At 41.6% G+C, this 23,007-nt stretch overlaps 1 long non-coding RNA gene across 2 annotated transcripts in view; it reads right to left on the minus strand.

Annotated features, from left to right (window-relative positions):
* LOC121137541 overlaps positions 1 to 18,118 on the minus strand; it is a 147,394-nt gene extending 129,276 nt beyond the window's left edge. Inside the window, exons 1-2 of one of the 2 annotated variants that reach the window (XR_005874820.1) lie at positions 18,008 to 18,118; positions 17,080 to 17,422 (exon numbers count right to left, since the gene is read on the minus strand). This is a non-coding gene — a long non-coding RNA (uncharacterized LOC121137541). The other variant, XR_005874819.1, reaches the window with a different exon arrangement.
* Positions 18,119 to 23,007: the final 4,889 nt, after the last annotated feature.

A 23,007-nucleotide genomic window follows, 5' to 3' on the forward strand; every position in this document is an offset into this window, starting at 1 on the left:
TGGGGAATTCACCTTCAGAGTCTCGCCCCATGGGAGACACACATGTCCCAACTTCCCTGAGTTAATGAACCTTGGCTACAGCAAGAATGTCCAATTGGGAATTCTCATCAGTGATATTAAGAGGCAGGCGTCTCCTCCCGTTTCCCAGATGTCCATGCCAATGTATGAGCCAATCTCTAGTGACATCTTCTCAGTCTCCATGTGTCTTCTCCATGCTTGGACTATGGGACCCCCAAAAGACAAATTTCTCCCCATTACTGCTACCAATATCAGCAGAACTTAGGGGAGACTAGGAACAAGAGGCCCCAAAGGCCTTGTATAGGTCTATCTTTGCCATTATCCACATTACCCATAATGCTGGTATTTGGGCCCCTTCCCAGCTCTGGTTGAGAGTCATTAAGAGCAAAAGAACTCTTGGTACCCTGAATTCTGCAATATACACCAAGTAGCTTTGTGCATTAAAAGGGTGTACCCGTGGTCTTGCTGTGCCCTTCTAGAATGTTCTAGAATTAGCAAAACATTCCTAAAGACATGAAACTGATTTTTTGTCTTAGACTATTATTTCTAAAATCTGTCTCTGCTCAACTTTTGTACGTAATGACTGAAATTCACATATAAAAGATAACTCCATTTTGCTGGTTCTCATTAGACTGTCCAGGTAAGTTAGCTTATTAGCTACCAGACTTCTTTAGGCTTTTGAAGTAGATACATTGTGACTCTTCAAGAGAAGGCAGAGGAAAGTATTTCTCAACTATCTTTGCTTTCTTAAACTCTTTGTTTAGGGGATTCTTACAGAATGAAAGTTCAACAGAATACCCACATCATGCAGCCCATATTTCCATCTTTATACGTTTGAGAAAAATGGATTTTAGAAGGAAGAGAATCTCTGACCATAAGTCCCTAAATCAATTCCTTTTCTATCCAAGTGCCAGTATGGGATCTGGTGCTGAGCCTGTGAGACAATGTGTAAACAAACAGATATAACGATATGCTAAAAAAACTTTATTAGATGTTGGCACACATTTGGCTCATGAGCCATGATTGGTGGTCTTTGTTGTAGCCCATTGCAGGCTAGGAAGGAAGAACCTTTAGGCCCTGAGTGTAAAAAGCAAGTTCTGAAAAGGCCAAGTCACCAGAGCCTGTCAGAGGGCATCACACTCTCTTAGGTGAAAAGACTTCACTCACAGTTGTCAGTTTAACTGATGGAGAAACAGTCCTGTGCTTTCCCAGTCTTTAGGATCAGGAAGCATGCTCCCCACACCCAGTAAAGCTGCGGTACAATCCTAGGAAATCTATCATCAAAGCCCCAAGAGAAGCTATTATGAGACTTTCTGTGAAATCTCAGTTTTACTGAAGAAGTGGGCTTATTTAGGTGAACTAAGTGCCAACAGCCTTGTCTGAACCAAGATATTTAAACAGGAAGCAGCGGTTACATTCTTAGGGGAGAACAGTGGGACTGAATGTGTCTACATGTCCTCAATGTGGTGTTCTTCTCCCCTGACCAAACCACAGAAGAATGCACAGGAAATGTAAACACTGTCAGCAATGGGAACCTCAGTGCTGAGCCACGTAGACTGTACATGCTTCCAAGCTAGCAATGCAAGCAACTATTCTCATCGTCACTCCATTTATAATGGGAAGACAACGAATTCCTATCACTTAGAATCAAAGACAATGCCATGGGTAGGAGGGGTAGCTGAGGAAGGGGGTCACTGCAGATGAATATAGGCTAGAGAGCTTCTTGAAGGACACAGAGGACCTATACCTCCAGCAATCATCCCCAAGTGCCCCCCCCACCTCTGGACATCATTGCTTCCTTAGAGATTCTTTTATTATTATTATTATTATTTTATTTAGGTTAGAAACAATCTTGTTTTACATGTCAATCCCAGCTCCCTCTCCCTCCCCCTCCTCCCCCTGCCCTCCCCACCAGGTCCCCCAGTCCCCACCCAATCTCCACTCTGATCCCCAGGAGGGGTGAGGCCCTCCATGGTGGATCTCCAGTAACTGTCATTTCATCCAGGGCAGGGCCTAGGCTCTCCCCAAAGAGTCCCGGCTGAGAGAGCCTCCCATATTGTGGCATGGACACTCAAAGTCTGTCTGACCATTGCCTTATCCACAGCCCAGAGTAGACCTTATCATGCTGGTTTCCTCTTGATCTTCTTGAACACTCCTGGTTTCCTTTCCCCATGTTCACCATGAACTATAATGAGTAACTTGGAAATGCACAATACTGCCACATTTGTGAGAATAACTATGAAAACCTAAAGTCTGGTGAAGAATTTGGAGGCCATAGCTACAGAGAGGCAGCTGCCTTGGAGGTTTGGCTGGAAAGATACAGAAATTTGGAACTTCCTGGGTCATCTCAGGCATCAAGAGACATGCTGGTAACCATGGCACAAGACGTCTGAAATGAAATGCCATTGAAAAGGCCTTTGTGTGGGTAGACAGCAGGATTTGGGCAGAGCCCCAATAGCACCCATGATAATTATCTAAACTATAAATAAAGTGTTCAAGCCAGAACCAACTTGGTGCCAAGAATTTCACAAAGAACCACAGACAAAAAAAAAAAAAAAGAGAAATCTAAATCAAGGCAAAGAGGCCTTTTCACACCCCCTAACCAGGCATTTATAGCAACCATACAGAAAGCCCTTTGAGGGATGAGGCAACAAAGAACTTACCTTAAGGAGTTTATCATCAGCCTGAGTCATCAAGTAATTAAAATCACTTAATAATGTATCCAACAATGTACCAAATTAAAAACAAGATTACCATTAGGCCATGTTCTATAAAAACGGGACTGAAGAGGATAAGGAAGTCTGTAAAGAAATAGGAAGATGACATTTGACAGTCAAGGAAAGTTTTATGGCAACTCTCTCACATTTCTGAGCTGGAGAAGACCTTCAAGAAAGTCTTCTGAGGATATAATCACTGGACGAGAACCTTCTTCCTCATCCATGGTCAGTACCACTAATCAGATATCGAATTGTTTTTCAGCTGTTCCCGGGAGTGCACTACTCCAAAAAGGCACAGCTAATTGACCAAAGCATGCTACACAGAGTGAAGACTGCCAACACTGGGAGGAAACAGGCGCAGTCAGTCATCCAAGGTCTCATCAAAGGATTAAGACAACAGCCCAGACAAGAGCTCAAGGACCTGCTGCCAGTCCTGGGTGTTCTCTTGACCTCATTACAGGGGTTCCAGGTTCCCCAGTGTGTGTCAAGGGGCCTATCCCAGCCACTCCCTCGCCCACTAGCTGTGTGCTAGTCCTCTTTTGACAGTTCCATATGTAGATGTGAAAGAGACATAAATTAGGACAGATCCACCTCATTTTGTAGCTTCTCTTTTATTGTACTAAAGCTCCTGGTTTTGATCTTAAATGGTTCCTTAAGGCTCCTATGTTGAAGGCCTGATCCCTAGATCAGCAATGTTCAGAGATAGAGCCTTTGGGGGGTGGCTGTATCATGAGGGTTCTGGTATCATAAATATGTCAACTCACTTAGTATTCATAACTGGATGGGCCACTTGGAGGTGTCAGAGATTGTAGGAGCTGGGACCTAAGTAGAGGAAGCAGCCATTGAAAGAAGCCCTTGAATGGTATATTTTGTCCCTAGGCCTATCCTGCACCTGTGCCCTGGCTACCATGAGGTAAGCAGCTTTGTTACACAAAAGACTTCCCACCGTAATTCCACATGCCCAGCACAGTGAGACCAAAGAACCATGAGCTGAAATGTCTAAAACTGTTTAACCTGCTAATAAGGTGTTACATCTAAGGAATAGTAACACAACGTGAGAGTACACAAGACTTCCTAAATATTCTCAAGCTTTATGTGCATGATCACTGAAGGGTATAAGTTAAGGCAAGCTGTGGAGCCCTGTACAAGGATGCCTTAGTGACGGACATGACTGACAGTGGTTCCTGTGGTAAACAAACTCTGCTTCCTCTGTAGGGAATAAAGTCCAATACCACTCTTGACCCAGTCGGTTCTACATCATATCTCATCCTAGGGGCTTCCATAATACACTCTTTCTATAGAGGACTGGACTCTTTGCAAAACACTGGACTCCTATGATCACATGTGTGATGGTTTTCCCACAGTTTGTCTTCTCCTAACTCAAGTCTAGAGGCAAGAACTCAGTGGGTTTGGTTCCTGAACTAACAAATGTTTGCTGAAAGTGGCTCTATCATTGTGCCATGTCCTTACACATGTAGAGTCCCTGTCCAAAATTTTATTATTTACAACATTCCACGTCAGGAGACAGATTCTAGGCACATCAGAATAAAACCTCTACCTCACGCTTTCTCACACATGAAGAGTTGTGGATGAGTGGTTATGAACACTGAGGCCGTCTCTAACAACATCTTTGGAATGCCAAATGTAAACACAATGCCCAACCTTTGAATCTGACCCAAGAATAGAGAAGAATTTTCATTCTTAAGTCCATGTTTTCCATCATACACACTACACACAACATACAACACACACACACACACACTCCTGTCTTGAGAAAAAGGTAGCTTTGAGAGGTTGTGACTGAAAGGGAAGTTTGGTTTCTAAAATCTTGATGAAATTCTGTCCCTGCATGTCATCTTTACACAAGGACTTTATTGAAGACTCTTGGCAAACCAAATGCCAAAAGCCAAAAAGTGTCTTCCCCCTTGAAAATGTCTTGTTTTCATGCTAAGGTATCCTAGAACTCTACCCTCCTGTGGCATCATGGAGCTGGCATTATCCAAGTCATTTTACAAATGGGAGGTGTCTTGGTCACTATTCAAGTCACTTCAAAGTTATTAATCCCTTAGTCTAAACCAGATCGGCCTTTTACAACAGGAAGAACACACTCATAAGGCTTCCTTCAGCTAAAGGTTTGAAATGAAGTAACAAAGGGTGCAGTGCCCCCTCTACAAAGAGAAATCTGGGGCTGAGATGCAGAGGGAGACTTGGCAAGGCCACAGGTGTTCAAGCATCCTTTACCCACTGTGAAGAGCACTCAAAGAGTTAGATTCTGATACTGCCAGAAAGACGAATCTGTACCAGTTGAGGCATGTAATTGTAGTCAGAGAGTCGGGCATCAGACCAGACATGATGCCTGGGCCAAGACTGGCCTTAAAGGCAGAGAAGATGGCTGTCTCTAGGACTGTGGGTGAGGATACAGTGGAAGGCCACTGAGTATCAAACACCTGCATTTCTAGTCTGTAGCAGAGCCTAAAATCCTCTCATGTTTCCTTCTGAGCTAAGGCTATGTCCTTCTCATACATAACACCCCTCAGAAAGCCATTATATTCTGGAAAACCAATGGTGCACTAACAACAGAAAAGTAAAACATTTAGAAGGATTAAAAAATAAATCTGGGACCCAGACAATACAGGACCAATTACATCAGATTCTCTGGAGCAGTAACTCAAGCATGAGTTGTTTTTAACTTCCTAAATGTTCCCAACATGCTGTGGAAGCACCCACACCTTGGCAAGGATTTTCTCAGTCTAAGAGCTGCGGAACAGCACAGGACAGCGTGGAGAAAGCAGCAATCGGCAGGTGTCACAAAGATTCGGCCACACCCCATCCTCATTTTACAACAGACCCATGAGGTGCTTTATTACCTATCTTCAGGAACCAGAGTAAAGGTCAAGGGGGGAAGTAGCAGAGTGTGAGGGAACATCAGGAGACATTCTCCAAGTACACTCCATCACCGAGTGTCTGGCACAGGAAAAGAGCATTGTTACTGAGGACACTTCAGGGTCAACTGTTTGTCCTACTCTAGAGATGTTCAGAGTGCACCCTGAATGACAGGCTCTGCCCTGTGGTGAGACTGGATTTCATCGTCTTCATTCTGATCTTCTGAGGAAGATTTCTAGCTTCTGCCCCTTAAATGAGTAAGTGAACTGGGCCTTTTTAAAAATATAGATATGTTATCAAATTGAGACAGTGCCTTTCTATCCCCAGTTTACTGCATTCTTATGAATGCCAGTTGAATCTTTATCAAATGCTTCTTTGGTACCTTTTGATACTGCTGTATGATATTTCTTCTTCGACCTGTTGATATAAAGTATTCCATTAGTGTTTAAATTTTAGCTAGGTTTGCATCACTAGGACAACTCCCACTCTGCCATGGTGTGCAGTTTGGTTTGTATTTTGTGGAATTGAAATTGCTAATGTTTTCTTGAGGATTTTTGCATCTATGTTCATGAAAGAATGTGTTCTCTATTTTTATGTCTTTGTCTAGTTTTTGCATATTGCTGATCCAATTTGATCTTCTGAAATATAAGGTGAAGGATTATTATAGTTTCTTAACTATCGGTGTAATTCATCCAATGTGCTTGTGAACCTACCTGGGCCTTCCAATTAGGTTACTAATTGATTTAACCATTTTAACAGATACAGACCTGTTCTTACTGTCATGTCCTTCTTGGATACATGTTGACATAAATATTTTGAGAGATTGCTCCACTTCTAAGTTACCACATTTGTGAGTATAGAGTTATTCATAGTATCCCTCTATTATCTTTTCAATGCTCGGGATGTGCTGTTACATTCCCTCTTTTGTTTCTGATGTTCATGATTTAATTCATCTGTAGAAATTAGTCTGTCTAGAAACTTATTGATGCTTTTGATTCATTCATAAAGCCAACTTTTAGTTTACCGATTTGATTTTCCGTTTTCAATTCCGTTGGTTTCTGATCTAAGCTTCGTTGCCTCCTATTTACTTTGGATTTCATTTGTAATTCTCCCACTTCTTCCCTGGTGTGGGAGCCCAGGCTTTTGTGTTCTTGGTCTCTTCTCATCACCAACCTCACTAACATGCGCCTTCCATGACCCCAGTTTCCCTCTAAATGCTGCCCCCACTCTAGTTCACATATTTTGATAAGTTCTAGTTTTCGTTTTTATCTACTGCATCTTACCTTTAAGTTTCTAGAAGCCTGCTGTTTAATGGTCAAGCATATTAGTATTTTTCTAAGTATCTTTCTAGCTTAATTCCATAGTAACCCAAAATCAGGCACTGTGAGATTTTTGATCTAACTTCACAAAATGTTCTAGTGCCTAACCACGGCATTTTTGCTGAATGTTTTGTGTTTGAGGAAAACAGGCATCTTTCATTTAATGAATTATTCTATAACTGTCCAGAGAGCCCCAGTGACGAGTGGCAACATCAAGTTCAATGGTATCAATATTCATTTTCTACCTACTAGAACTGTGTACAATAGAAAGGGTGTTGAGATTCACAAATATAGCTATAAATTCATCTATTTCCTTTATAGATCTTTAACTATGTCTCATGTCTTTTAATGTTCTTTTGTTAAGCACACATATGCCAAAGATTGTTGAGTCTTCCAGAGAATTGAGCCCTTTATCATTGTGTCATACTCCTTTTTATATATGACAGGCACTGTTATTCAAGTCTGTCCTTTCTGAAAGCAGCTATACTTGACTTCTTTCATTAGTATTAGCATGGGATACCCTTTTAAGTTGTCTACCTTTTGGTTGATTATTTAGTATTTACATTTAAAGTAGCATTGCACAAACAAAATAGTTGGTCTTATGTTTCAATGCACTCAGCTCAGACAATGTCATTTTAATATTTTCACATTTATCTATCTTCTGCATATGTGAATGCATGTACACATGTTACATGTATTCCACGGTATGCATGTGGAAGTCAGAGGAGTTGGTTCTCTTCTTCCACCATGTGGATTCCAGGGATCAAAGTCAGGTCTTCTGGTGTGAGAATAAACACTTTACCCAGTGAACCATCTCACTGACCTAACAATGGATTTAGATTATTGACATTTAAAGTACAATAATAGCTGAATTAATATCTACTATATTTGTTGCTGTTTTTGTTCACTTTACTTGGACCTTTGTAGCTTAAATTAAGCACTTAATGGAATTCTATAAATTATAAATGGAATTCTATAATCTAGTTTTTTAATAGCTTAGTAGTTGAAATATTTACATTTACAACCAGTTCAACCAGCTTTCTCTTTTTAGTTTTATTTTTTGTTGTTGTTTGAGATTGGGTCTTCCTAGGTAGGTTGGCCTCAAACTCTATGGGGTCTCAAACTCTCAATCCTCCTGTCTCAGCCTCCTGGATAATGGGATCATAAAACTTTCTTCCCTTCCTCTCCCTTCCCCACTCCCCCTACGTTTCCTCTATTTTCATGCAGAGAATTAAATCCAGAGAATTAAATCTGCTTACCTTCACAAACTGCCCTAGGAGCAGCTCCTTGACATTGGTCTTGGCAATGATTTATTGGATATGACACAAAAGGGATAGCAACAAAAGCAAAAACAGACACACAGGTCTGTGTTAAGATGCTTCTGCAAACTAATCTACCAAGCAACATGATCACCTTCAGAAGTCTCATCCTTTGTGAGTGAATACATGTAGTGAAGCCCATCAACCCATGTACATTAACTGTGCAATTTTCTACTAAAAGGAAACAATTTTTAAAGCACACAGTTAGGACGGAAATAGAAAAATGTCCTCAGTAATTTCCTAAGAACATTAAATGCATTACTTTAAAGAGAAAACACAAAGGAGGTTAAGACAGAAATTGAGTCTATATAGAGCAAAGAAGAATACTGGAGAAAAAACAGCGAGAGTGTGATGAAACTGAACTACTGAATTCCCAAGCAGTCTGATTGATAACTCTATGATCAAAATAGCAATGGTATATCTAATAATGTATACATATAGAAGCATACATGTGCTTGTGTATAAGTGAAATGAATGGCAGTGACACAAGAGAAAAGATAGGTGTTTAGGACAGTTACCCTGCAGAAGTACATGAAGTACAGAGTTGTTTGAAAGTAGGCTTTAGGGGACTATGAGATGGCTCAGTGGGTAAGGGTGCTTGCTGCCAAGCCTGATGGCCAGGGTTCATCCCTAGAATGTACATGGGGAAAGGAAAGACCAGATTTCTAAGAAATTTCCCATCAAAAACACCCCTTTAAGAAAAACTGCCCTCCAAAGGTAAAAAGATACAATGCTTTTTATTCATAACTTTGTTTCCTAATTCCATTTATTTAATACATACCAGGTAAATGACCTGAACAAGGGGGATCTCATGAACCCCAGACTGGTGACAGACCAGCATGGGACTAATCCAGACCCCTGAACATGGGTGTCAGTGAGGAGGCCTCGGCAATCTATGGGGCCTCGGGTAGTAGATCAGTATTTATCCCAGTGTACAAATGGACTTTGGGAGCCCATTCCACATGGAGGGATACTCTCTCAGCCTGAACACATGGGGGAGGGCCTAGGCCCTGCCCCTGATGATATGACAGACTTTGAAGATCCCCTATGAAGACCTCACCCTCCCTGGGGTAGGGGTGGGGGAGGAGGGTAGGAGCTGGGATTGATATGTGAAGCAAGCTTGTTTCTAATTTAAATACATATATATATGTGTCAGGCAAAATTATACTATATTTTGCGTTATAAATATGTTAGTGAACAGACAAAAGATTCATCTTTATAGGCGCATGGCAATGGAATGCAACAACAGATGGACCAATCCAGAAGTTACAGGTCACATCTTCAATGACTTCATGCTTTTTAGAGGCTACATGTTTCTTCATGTGTAGATAAGACACTAAGTCTGTAGCACAGCTAAGGTACATAGTTCAGTCTGATTTCTGGCAATTCCTCCTGTGCCTGTGGTATATGGAAGACGGGCAGAAGCTTTGGTTACACGGGGCACAGGTGTAAGGCTTCTCTGTGTGAATCTTCTCATTAGCTAGCAGATTAGTTTTATGATTGAAAGTACTTCCACATGGACTACAGGTGAAAGGCTTCTTTTGCTTGCATAGAAAGGAATGTATTTTCAGGTCTGATTGATTTTTGAAGCCTAGAACAAAAAAATGACCTCTCCTTGTGTCTTCTCTGGTGGACTAAAAGCCTAGACAGATGGATATTTGTAGGTTCTGGAACATTCCTCACATGTGTATGATGTCTTATCTCTCTGTGGAATATCTCTTGGTGACCCTCACATGTGGAGTTTTCCTCATGATCCTAGCAGTCTTCTGTCTGCTCTGGCCTGGAGGTAATCTCTGGTTGCACCCCTTCCATCTCCATTAGGACAACTTAAGAAGATGGCCTCTGAGACTCTTCCTGTTACCTGGAGGTGACTTGATATGATCTTCTGAAATCCTGAGAGATTGCATCAGAAACACATCCCTCTCAGGCTCAGGACAATTATCATTTGGAATAATGAAAAGGGAGTCTATCTCATTTCCAGGACTCCTACTACCAACTTTCACTTAACTAATATCCACGGAATTGTTGTAGCCATCTTCACTGTTTTCATGTCCTCTTGGCAATAACATGTCTTGGAGGATCTGCAAAGGTGTCCTTGCATTCTCTTTTGATGTCGTTGCTGATTGCAGTTCTTTCAGAAAATTGATGACTTCGTTTAAGGGCATGGGCTTCCTCTCCCTGCATGGAGACATGAACCATGATAGGTTTCAAGCACTCACCTGTCAAATCCTCAGGAATCTTCCATGTTTCTGCCACTTGACTCCCACCTCTTTCATGACAAACTTGTCCCTGTCATAACTTTTTATAATAAAGTTTTGAATAAAAGTGAGAAGGACCTGGCCAGACAAATAACATCTTGCTAACAGGATTGCTAACAGACCCACCTCCAAGAAATGCCATAGGAAGTCCTTCATATACAAACACAGGAATTAAATAGGACAGAAGCATATTAACATACAAAATGCGCTGGTGGTGCTACCTGCATAGGCAAAGTGCCACAAGACTGATGGTAGTCCACACATCAATTGTAATTATGTATAAAAGCCAAAAGACAAATTTATTAAGAACAGGAGTTATAAAAATTTGGTAAGACTAAAAAGACATGAGTTGTAACAAATAACACAAAGTTTGAGGGGAGCAGCAGAACAGAGGTGTTACATGAGTGAAGTCTAGCTGTTGCCAGTTTATATTGCTAGAATTACTATAATTATGAAGTGTTTTATGTCACCCTCATAGTAATCACAAAGAAAATACTTAAACAAAAGGAGATCAAGGGGATACAAATTGGAAGAGGTCAAACTTTCCCTGTTTGCAGAAGATATGATAGTTTACATCAATGACCCAAAGAACTCTACCAGGGAACTCTTACAGCTGATTAACACCTTCAGCAAAGTGGCAGGCTACAAGATCAACTCAAGAAAATCAGTAGCCCTACTATATACAGATGATAAAAGGGCTGAGAAAGAAATCAGAGAATCATCACCCTTTACAATTGCCACAAACATAAAATACCTTGGGGTAACCCTAACCAAACAAGCAAAAGACCTGTATCACAAGAACTTTAATTTCTTTCTTTAAAGACTCAAAAGAAAACATCAGAAAATGGAAAGATCTCCCATGCTCTTGGATAGGTAGGATCAACATAGTAAAAATGGCAATTTTGCCAAAAGCAATGTACAAATTCAATGCAATCCCCATTGAAATCCCAGCACAATTCTTCACAAGACCTTACAAGAGCAATTCTTAACTTTATATGGAAAAACAAAAGACCCAGGATACCCAAAACAACCCTGTTCAACAAGGCAATGTCCGGAGGCATCACATCCCTAACTTCAAGCTCTATTATAGAGCTATAGTCCTGAAACAGGTTGGTATTGGCACAAAAATAGACAGGTAGACCAATGGAATTGAATTGAAAACCCTGAAAAGCCACACATGTATGAACACTTGGTTTTAGGCAAACAAGCTAAAATTATACAATGAAAAAAAAAGCATCTTCAACAAATGGTGCTGGTATAACTGGAGGCTGACATGTAGAAGACTGCAGATAGATCCATGACTATTGCCATGCACAAAACTTATGTCTAAATGGATTAAAGAACTCAACATAAATCCAGTCACACTGAACCTCTTAGAAGATAAAGCTTCCTGAATATAACACCATTAGCACAGACACTGAGATCGACAATAAATGGGACCTCCTGAAACTGAGAATCTTCTGTAAGGCAAAGGACACAGTCAGCAAGACAAAAAGGCAGACCACAGAATGGGAAAAGATATTCATTAACCCCACATCTGACAGAGGGCTGATCTCCAAAATCTACAAAGAACTTGAGAAGCTAGTCTCCAAAACACCAAAGGATCCAATTAAAAAGTGGTCTACAGAACTAAATAGAGAATTCTCAATAGAGGAGACTAAAATGGCTGAGAGTCACTTAAAGTGCTCAACATCCCTAGCAATCAGGGAAATTCAAATCAAAACAACTCTGAGATATCTCACTCCTGTCATAATAGCTAAAATCAAAAACACCAATGACAGTTTATGCTGGAGAGGATGTGGAGAAAGGGAAACACTCCTCCACTGCTAGTGGGAGTGCCAACTCCTACAGCCACTTTGGAAATCAGTATGGAGATTCCTCAGAAAAATGGGAATCAGTCTACCACAAGACCAAGAAATTCCACTCTTAGGCATATACCCAAAGATGCACATTCATACAACAAGGATGTCTGTTCCACTATATTTATAGCAGCATTATTTGTAATAGCCAGAACCCGGGAGCAACCTAGATACCCCTCAACTGAAGAGGGGATAGAGAAAATGTGGTACATTTACACTATGGAGTACTATTGAGCAGAAAAAAAAAACAATGAATCTTGAAATTTTCAGGCAATAGGAAGGAACTAGAAGAAACTATCCTGAGTGAGGTAACCCAGTCACAAAAAGACAAATATGGTTTGTACTCACTCACATACGGATTTTAGACTTGGATCAGGGGAGTGCCAGCATATAATCCCACTGCCAGAAAGTCTGGAAAACAGAAAGGACCCTAAGAGAGATATGCATGGTACCCCAGAGAAGATGGAATGAGGCAAGATCTCCTGAGCAGATTGAGAGCATGGTGGGAAGGGGAGAGGGAGCCAGGAAAAAAGAGAAGAGGAGGGGAGAAGAGGAAAGAGGAGCAGGAAGGTTGATTTGGGGGAGAATAGAGGAGAGCAGGATGAGAGATACCATAATAGAAGGAGTCAGTCTAGGTTTGAGGGGAGATCTGGCACTAGTGATATTTCCAGAGATCTACATGGATGACACCAACTGGCAAACTAAGCAATAGTATAGTGACTACCTTAAATGCCTCCCCCCCAATAATGATTTTGACAACTATCTTATATACCATCCTAGAACCTCCATCCAGTGACAGATGGAAGCAGAGGCAGACACCCACAGCTAAACACTGAACTGAATTCCTGGAACCCAGTGACAGAGAGGGAGGAGTGATGAGCAAAGGGGTCAAGACTGGACTGGTGAAGCCCAGAGAAACAGCTGACCTGAACAAGGGGGAGATCTTGGACCCCAGACTGATGGCTGAGAAGCCAGCATGGGACTGATCCAGACCCCCTGAATGTGGGTGTTAGTGAGGAGACCTAGGCAATCTATGGGGCTTTGGGTAGATCAGTATTTATCCCTGGCACACAAATGGACTTTGGGTGCCCATCCCACAATGAAGGATGCTCTCTCAATCTGGACACTTGGGGGAGGGTCTGGGCCCTCCCCGGAATGAAATGACAGACTCTTGAGATCCCCCATGGAGGGCCTTACCCTCCCTGGGAAATGGAGTGGGGATTGGGTGGGGGGCTGGGGGGGGGCTGAGGGGGAGGAGGGAGCCTAGAGAGAAGGAGCTGAAACTGACATGTGAAGCAAGCTTGTTTCTAATTTATATAATAAAAAGTGTTTCAAAAAAATAAAAGACAAAATGTATCAAGACATATCAGCAACAACAAACCAGCAAATCAAAAACAATAAACATGAAAAACAGAATAGCCTAGAAAATAGTTAATAGAAGTGAATGTCCTTCCTTGTCAACCATCAGTTTAATATAAATGGATTAAATAGCTCAATAAAAGGACATAGGATGATTCAATAGAAAAACTAAGGCCAACCAGTTTGCTGTCTATGGAAAACTAATTTACATATAATACACTTGGTGCACACCTTGAATCCCAGCACTCAGGAAGCAGAAGCAGGCAGAACCGAGTTCGAGGCCAGCCTGGTCTCCAGAGCAAGTTCCAAGGCAGCCACAGCTACACAGAGAAACCCTGACTAAAAAAAGTAGAATGATAAAGGATAGAAGATTGTATTTTGTGAAAATGATGGAAAAGAACTTTGTTCTCTTCATTAGGAAACATAGAATTTGGGTAAGAAACTTGCTCAGGAGACCTTGAGCAGCATAATGTAACAATCAAGTGACAATTCATCAGTAAGATTCAGCAATTACAAATAGTATGTGTCCTATCAAATACCTAAATATATAAAGCACATCTGTATAGCACAATATATGCATACATATGTACACATATATACTGAGAGATGGTAGTAGACTTCATTAATCCAGTTTCAGCACTAGAATATTCTGACAGAAATTCAAAGCTGGAAACTGCAGACTTACATGTCCCAGTAGACCAAATGGACCTCACAGAACGGCAGAACATTCCACCCAAAGCTACCCACTAAATGTCCTCTCCAGGGCACATGGAATTTCCAAGACAGAGCAGGTATTAGCTGACAAAGTGAGCCCTAACTGCTTTGAGAACTGAATTTATACTAAATATCTTTTTCTAGCCACACTGAAACAAATCTATAGATCAAGGACAGAAAGAAAATCAGAAGGCTCACACACAGATTAACAGACTGTTAACAAATGAGACAAAGAACCCAAAAGGGAAGTCACAAAATATATGCACACACATAATATAGAAACATACCAAAACTTAAGAGTTCAGAAAAAGCAGCTAGATAACTCAGTGATAAATTCCCCACCACAAAAGAAAGGTGTCAACAAACTACACCTGGAGGAACTAAAAAAATCAGGAGAAGGAAAGATTACAGCAGAAATAAATGAGAAAAATACAGAATACAATAGAAAAAAATCAATGGAACAAAAAGTGCTTTGATTTTGTTGTTTTCATTTCAAAGATAAATGAAATCAACAAATCTTTTGCTAGAGTCAACTACAGAAATAGAGAACACTCAAATAAATAAAATCAGGATGAAAGAGGAAGCATTATAACTGAGGGCAAATATATAAACAAAACCATAAATACTGCTAGCAACTGCATACCAACCAACTGGATAACATCGATATGAACAAATGCCTAGAAATATACAGCCAGCCCAAACTGAATCAAAAAGAAAACACACTAAACAGACCGAAGATGAGGAAGAAAATTCCCTCAACTTGTATTTTCCCAAGAAAATCTCTATTTGTCTTTCACTTTGAAAATTTTCATAGAACATATAGTTCTAGATTGAAGTTTTCTCTCAGTGCTAAACACCACCTTCTTACCTGGCTTAAAGTGCACAAAGCCAAGGAGGACAGTATGATGTCTTAGAAATAAACATGATGAAATGGTTAATAAAAATTCAACATCTTTCAGATATTCTTTGTGTGGGAGGGGCCAAGGACATCCAAAATACAATATTTTAATAAACCAGTAAATGGTGGGATATGATGGTTTTAGTCCTGTATTACACATTAGAAGTCTAACTTATTCATACACTTGCATCTAAGTTTGTTCCCTTTAACCACACCCCACAATTTCTTATGTCCCCCTCTCCATCTATACCTAGCAAATGCCATTTTATCCTATGTTTCTATCATTTCATATCATGAGGTTTGTGAAGGTAATTCTGGGTCTCTCTCACCTCCGTCCCTCTGCCATGTGTTTGTCCTCTGGCATCTTTGGAGGTTTAATTCACCTTTGAATTTATTATAGTTTGAATGTATACCTAGATGCAAAATTACAGCAGTTTATAAGGCTTTCAACTGACTATCAAGTTTCCTGGATCTGTGGAGTGGTGTCTTACCTTAGTTTGGGGGAAATTCTCAGTCATTCTCTCAGTGTTTTTTCATCCTGTCCTCTCCTTTTTGTCCTTCTGGTGCTCTCCTTATATGTATGTGTTATATTTGTGGTCACCCCACAGTTTGAATATTCTGTCTCATTCCTTTTTTCCTGGTCTTTTTACTCCATCAGTTTGGGAGGTTTCAACTGAGATAGCTCAGCCTCTGAGATTCATGCCTCAGCTACAACCAGGCTGCTAACAAGCCATCGAAGCAATCCCCAACATCTGTTAGTGCTTTATCCCTAGCGTTCCATTGGCTGTATTATCTCTGGCAGTGTGCACTGGTTAGTTTTCTGTCGGCTTGACACAAACTGAAGGTCATCAGGAAGACGAGACCTCAGTTGAAAAATTATCTCCATAAGATGGGCCTGTGAACAAGTGTGGGGAAATTTCTTGATAAATGGTTGGTGTGGGAGGGCCTCATCAATATGGGTGTGACATCCCTGGGCAGGTGGCCCTGGTTTGTGGAAGAAATAAAACTGAGAAAGCTATAAGAAGTAACCGGTGTCTTAGTTGGGGTTTCTATTGCTGTGGCAAAACTCTGTGACCAAAGAGCAAGTTGGGGAGAAAAGGGTTTGTTTGGCCTGTGCTTTCAGATCATAACCCATCATTGGAGGAAGTCAGAACAGGAACTCAAGCAGGGTTGGACCTGGAGGCAGGAGCTAATGCAGAGCACATGGAGGAGATACTGCTTACTGGCTTGCTCACTCTGCTTTCTTGTAGAACATAGGACCACCACCCAAGAAATGGTACCACCATTGATCCCCCATTGATCAATAAATGAGAAAAATGCCTTACAGCTGGATCTCTTGGAGGCATTTCTCAACTGGGGCCCCTTCCTCTCCGATGACTCTAACTTGTGTCAAGTTGACACAAAACCAGCCAGTACAACTGACCCCTTGTCAACTTGACACACAAGCATATCACTATTACGCCACAAGTCTTCCTTTCTTATTCAAACCTAAGATCTCACATTAAAATAATTTTAAAAGCTCCAGTCTTTAAGAATTCAAACACATTAAAATTTCAGTCTCTTTAAAGTAGCCAATCCCTTTTTTAAAAGTTCAAATCTTTCATCTGGGGGCTCCTTTAAAAATCAAAATTATATTCAAGAGGGAAGAACCAGGGCACCATCACAATCTGAACCAAGCAAAATAGACACTAACAGTATAAATAACTCAATATCCAAGTATCTGGTATTTACTCACTGTCTGTCTTCTGGACCCCTCCGAAGGAAATGGGTCATTTCTCCAGCTCTGCCCTCTGCGGTACACACAGCTAGTCTTCTAGTCTCCAACTGGCTCAACTCCACTGCGGCTACTATTCTTGGTGATCGTCCCGTCATAGTGGCATCTCCAAAATGCTTGTTGCATCTGGGCTGCACTGTCACCAATAGCCTCTCAGTTTCTCTTCTTGGTGACAAGGCCCAGCTTCTTTGCATGATCACTTCAGTTCTGGGCTTTCAACTGCTACTGAAGCTGCACCTTCACCTGGCTTCTCCTGGCCTCTCAGAGTGCCAAGCCGCAGCCGTTCTCCATGACCTCTTCATTCCTTCAAAATCAGTACCACCTGGGTTATGCTTACACATTACCAAGTCCTGCTGCCAACACAAGATACAACCGTGATCACCTCTGTAACAGATTCTCTGTGCTCTCAGGAAACACTTCCAAGAAGAGTTCACCTCAATGATACTGGTCTCTTCTTTGTCACCATTAATTTCTTAGCTCTGCCAACCAGCATCAAGTTTCCCAGCAAAGCAAAGTCTGCTTTAGTAGTTCTGGTATCTTATTAATCTCAGCTGATTCCTCAGCCCCAGCTACCAGAACTACAGAATCTTAATTCAGAATAACAAATGTCCTTGAAAGGGCAAGTCAGGCCTCCATCCTCTGCACTGCTGTCAACATTCTTATCTTCCAAGCTCCCACAGAACATCCCACAAAGCTCTTAACACTCAATGTCTCTTCTAGCCCAAAGTTCCAAAGTCCTTTCACAATCCTCCCAAAAGCATGGTCACGTCTGTCACAGAAATACCCCCACTGCACTGGTACCAATTTGCCTTAGTTAGGGTTTCTACTGCTGTGCCAAAAAGCAATGACCAAAGAGCAAGTTGGAGAGGAAAGGGCTTATTTGGCTTACACTTCCAGATCATGGCCCATCATTGGAGGAAGTCAGAACAGCAACTCCGGCAGAGCAGAAGCCTGGAGACAGGAGCTGGTGGAGAAGCCACAGAGAGAAGCTGCTTACTGGCTTGCTTCCCCAGGCTTGCTCAGCCTGCTCTCTTATTGAACCCAGGAGCACCAAGCCAGGGATGGCACCACCCACCATGGGTTGGTTCCTCCCCCACTGATCACTAATTGAGAAAATGCCTTACAGCTGGATCTCAGGGAGGCATTTCCTCAGTTCCTCTCTGATGACTGTAGCTTGTGTCAAGTCGACACATGAAACCAACTGGTACACCCAGTGAGCATCATCCCTCCAAGAACTCTGCTTCAGTTCCTGCCCCCAGTTTCATGTTTTACTTACTGTTTGACTTCCCTCAAAGATGGACTGCATCCTGCAAGCCAATTTCCTCCCCAAGTTGCTTTTGCTCTTTCATAGTGCTTATCATAACAACAGAAACACTAGCTGGCACAGAAACTGGTACCAGGATGTGTAGTATTGCTGTGACTAGACATGGCCATGTTGTTTTTTCTTTTGAGAGAGGATTGTGGAAAGAAACACTTTAACCTTTGGGCTGGAAAAGCCAGTGAGTGCTGAGCACTTAATGGACTGCTCTGTGGGAACTTGAAAGATAAGAATGTGGAGGAAAATGCAGGTGTTGGAGGCCTGGCTTGTGACATTTCAGAAGGAAGTGAGAATCCCTCAAAGACTATCAGGGAAATTTGTGTGATATTTTTTACTAAGAGTCTATGGTTTCTGCTCATCTAGGGCTAAAGAATCAGCTGTGATTAGCAGGAGATCAGCACCACTAAAGCAAAAACTTTGCTTTCCTGGGACGGTTCATGCTGGTTAGATGGGTGTGATAAAAATGAGCTGTGATTAATAAGAGATCACCATCATTTACATGAAATCAACTGGGAAGTACTTCCTTGGAATCATCACATGGAGGCTGTAGTCCAGAGAGGGCCGAGGCTACTCATCAAGCTCATAGCAGGACTTGAAAAATAATGTATGGAAGTTTCCCAAGTGGTACCAGTTATGAAGGCACAAAGATGTCACAGAAAAGGGACAGAGGTTTGGCATTCCATGGCAGGTTCAGAGTCTCCCTGAAAAGAAGCCGGGCAGGATATCATTGTTAAAGGTCCAGTCTCAACTGCACTGAAGCAACCTCAGCTCCTTGGAAATCCCAGAACTGTGGGATGATCGCCAAGGACAGCAGCAGGTGTTGTTTGTATCTGGCCTGAGCCTAGAAGACAAGCTACATGTGTTACAAATAGTAGAGCTGGAGAAATGGATCTGCCAAGTACCTTGGGGCCCAGAAAATCAAGAGTCCCAGGCATTGGACACTGACCTGCAGGATCTGATTGCCTGTTAGCTTTGGTTTTGCTTTGACCTGATTGTAACTGTGCCCTGGTTTTTCTCTTTTGAAATAAGAAAATATGCAACTTATTTTGGATTTTGTAGGAGACTACAGATATGAGTTGGGATTTTTAAGGAGAACATAGATCTTTAAATCATTGAAATTTCAAAGGATTATGGGTGGAACTTTTAAAGTTATATTGTTTTACATTGTGATATTAAAATGAAACCTTGAGGGTTATCAAGAAATAAAAGATTGTGGTTTAACTGTGGTGTGTATTTGTGTTCCAAGTTGACAATCGGTCATCTGTGCTGTTTAGTATTTTGTGAACTTGACACAAGCTGGGGTCATCTGAGAGGAGGGAACCTCACTTGAGAACTGGCCCCCTCAGACTGTCCTGTGAGCAAATCTGTAGACCTTTTTTGGATTGATGGCTGATGGAGGGCGGCCTAGCCCACTGTGGGTGGTGTCACCCTTAGGCAGGTGGACCAAGATCATATAAGAAAGCAAGCTGGACAAGCTATGAGAAGAAATCCAGTAGGTGATGTTTCATCATGGCGTCTGCTTCAGTTCCTGCCTCTGCTCCTGCTTGAGGTCCTGATTCCGCTTCCCTTGAAGATGGGTTGTAACTGGTAAACTAAAGAAACCTTCCCTTCGTTGATTTCTTTTGGTCACAGTGTTTGTTACAGTAACAGGAAACCTAACTAGGGCACAGTATTTTATGTCTGCATTTGTGCTGCAGTGTGTTATCTCTGACATGTGTGTGGAGGTGTCATCACCCACATGTCTGTTGCAGTATGTTGTCTCTAGCATGCCTCCTACAGAGTACTGTCTCTCTCTGGCTTGCCTGCTGAGTGTTTTATCTCTGATATTTCTGCTGCAGTGTGTTATGTCTAGCATGTGTGCTGTAGTGTGTTCTAGCATTTCTGTTGCAGGGTGTCAAGTCTAGCCTTTCTGTTGTGGTATGTTATTTTTAGTATGTTGTCTATCTGTTGCAGTGTTATTTTTAGCATTTCTTTTTAAATCTTCTATCTCTTGTTTATGTTTCCCATTTGTTCTTGCATGATGTCTAATTTATCAATTAATGACCTTCGAGTACTAATTACAATTTAAATTCCATTCTGACAGTCTAACATCCCCATCATCCATGAGTCTGTTTTCAGTGATTTTCCTTTTTCATACTCTTTCTCTTTTCAGCTGGTCTGGACATACTGAGTCCTGCGATAAGTTGTGGGATGGAGGAATAGTCTAATAGTTTATAACCAGGTTTCCAATGAACTGGCTCATGGGACTTTTGAGTTCTGTGTTTCTCATTTTCCCTCTCCCTTTGATAGAAAAGTATAGCTTTAGTGATCTGGAACTGAGTATCTTCTGCTACATAGGCTAGTGTGGTGGTCTAAATGAGAATTCCATGGGATCATGTGTTTGAATAATTGGTCCCAGGTGTTGGACCTACTTGAGAGGTCATAGAACTTTTAGGAGGTGGAGCCTTGATGGAAGACTGTGTCACTGGGGCATGCCTTGAAGGTCTGTAGCCTCACCTCAACATAGGGATAAAATGTGAACACCTAGCCTCTTGCTCTCTTGCTTCTATGCCATGCCTTTTCCATCATTGTGGACTCTAGATCTCTGGAACTATAAACCAAAATAACTCTTTCTTTCTTAAGTAGCTCTTGATCATGGTATTTTATCACAGTAGCAGATAAGCAGCTAATAGAGATAACAAGAGCTGAAGTTAGCCATTTCCTATGTTCTGCTCATTTTTTGATAAAAATCCTCACAGCTAGAAATGATTAAGATATAAAAAGAAGGAGGAGATTCAGATAAATAAATACAGGATGAAAAGGGAAACATAAACCATTTGGGTTCTTTTGTTAAGAACAGAGTCTGACTGCAAACAAAATTATTCCTTTCCTGTCATGTGGACAAAAATGTGGGGAACTTTTTCTAAAGCATTCACTGTGGGAGCACAGTAGAGATCTCTAGGAACCAAAGCTCATGACCATTCAGAGCTTTCCTGTGCCTAGGTTCTCTCGGAGCTTTTATCCGTTTGCCCAGGTTGAGCCTCGAGCATCCCACCAATCACACCCATATCTGCTCACCCAGACCCTGGTTGGCTCAGAGATTCTAAACGTGAGGGTGTGCCTTAGTAAGTTGCAGTTCTGTCCCACATACAGATCTTCCCACTTTGCGTCCAGTCATCTTCTATCACATGTCTAAGATGAGGTATTGTTTTTTCATATTGTTTAACTTTTTACTTGTTAGAATGAGGTGGTGGCTTCGACTTTTGGCATGTTGGACTGAAATCCAGAAGGCACAATAGAGATTCTAGATAAAAAGGAACCCTTGAATCTCCAATGCCTTCAGAGCAAGTGAGAAGGAAAGACTATAAAGGAAGGCCCTAGGTGGTGGTGGGGTGCTCGGGGAACAGGCTAAGTCGGATGGGACCACAACTCATGGTCCCGAAGGGAGGTAACCTTGATGATATGTGAGAGTCTAAATTTTAGGCCCTTTTTGTCCAGATAAAAAGCTCAGTGTAATCCACGATATTGCTGGGCAAGGATCCACATTAGGCAAACTGTTCTCTCATTACCTCTCTGAAGGCTGAGCCTCACTTGTTCAATCAGCTTCGTTTGCTGTCACTCGGACAGGCAGCAATGAAATAGTGCTCAAAAAATTACATTCCCAGCAATTTCAGCGCGTGCTCGACTCATGAAGCATGCACACAATTGCTGCTTCGTAAAAGTTTGATAAATGAGATGCAAAATATACAGTGCCTTCCTCTGAACAGTGTAGGGGGTTTTATTCCAAGGGTCGTTTTGGATAATGAAAAACACGATTAATGAGTTTGATGGAAGGATTCATTAGCAGTGGAGAATGTCCAGATAGTAAACAAGAAGAGGCTTTGTCTGGGAGTATCAAGCAAGTCACTCAGCTTAAAGCCATGGTGGTTTACCTTTGGGTTACCAGCTTCTGGGGTGTGCTCAGCTCCTTTGACCTTGGGCAAATATGTAAAGACCTTGGGTAAGCCTTGGACACTCTCTTTGCTTTCCTTTACCTAAAGGAGGAGTTGAGATTCTAAAATGTGCTCCCTCGATTCTTAGATTCTTCGGGGTTGAGATTTGCTGCAGAAACTAATCCCTTGAGTCTGTTTGCTGTCCAGTAGGACATCCAGGGTGAAATGAATGGAACTAGGCTTTCCATACAGGAGTCCAGTGTGTGACCACAGTAAAGAGGGTAATATTGGGAGAATTTGGCAGGTTCCTTCTTAAATGATCATTTCAACCTCCCATAAAAATAAAGAAAGGCACAAGTGTTGGTCTGAATCTGTGTGCGAGTGTGTACAGTGATTTGTGTGGGCATTTTGTATGTGTTTATGCATAAATATATGTGCATATGTGGATATCAGTGGGTGAATGTGTGAGTGTGGCTGTCTGCAGGAATTAGTGGCCATGTGACTGTGGATAAGCATATAAGTCAATGTGTACTCATTTGTATGAGTGGGTTGCATGTGTGTGTGCTGTGTGCTTATGTGGACATATATATGTGCATGCATGAGGATGTGGGGGGTGTCTCTGCATTTATAGTTGTGGGAATGTGTCACAGCATTTAGGTA

The sequence above is a fragment of the Mesocricetus auratus genome, unplaced genomic scaffold, assembly GCF_017639785.1.
Source record: "Mesocricetus auratus isolate SY011 unplaced genomic scaffold, BCM_Maur_2.0 Super-Scaffold_100691, whole genome shotgun sequence".
Taxonomy (NCBI): domain Eukaryota; kingdom Metazoa; phylum Chordata; class Mammalia; order Rodentia; family Cricetidae; genus Mesocricetus; species Mesocricetus auratus.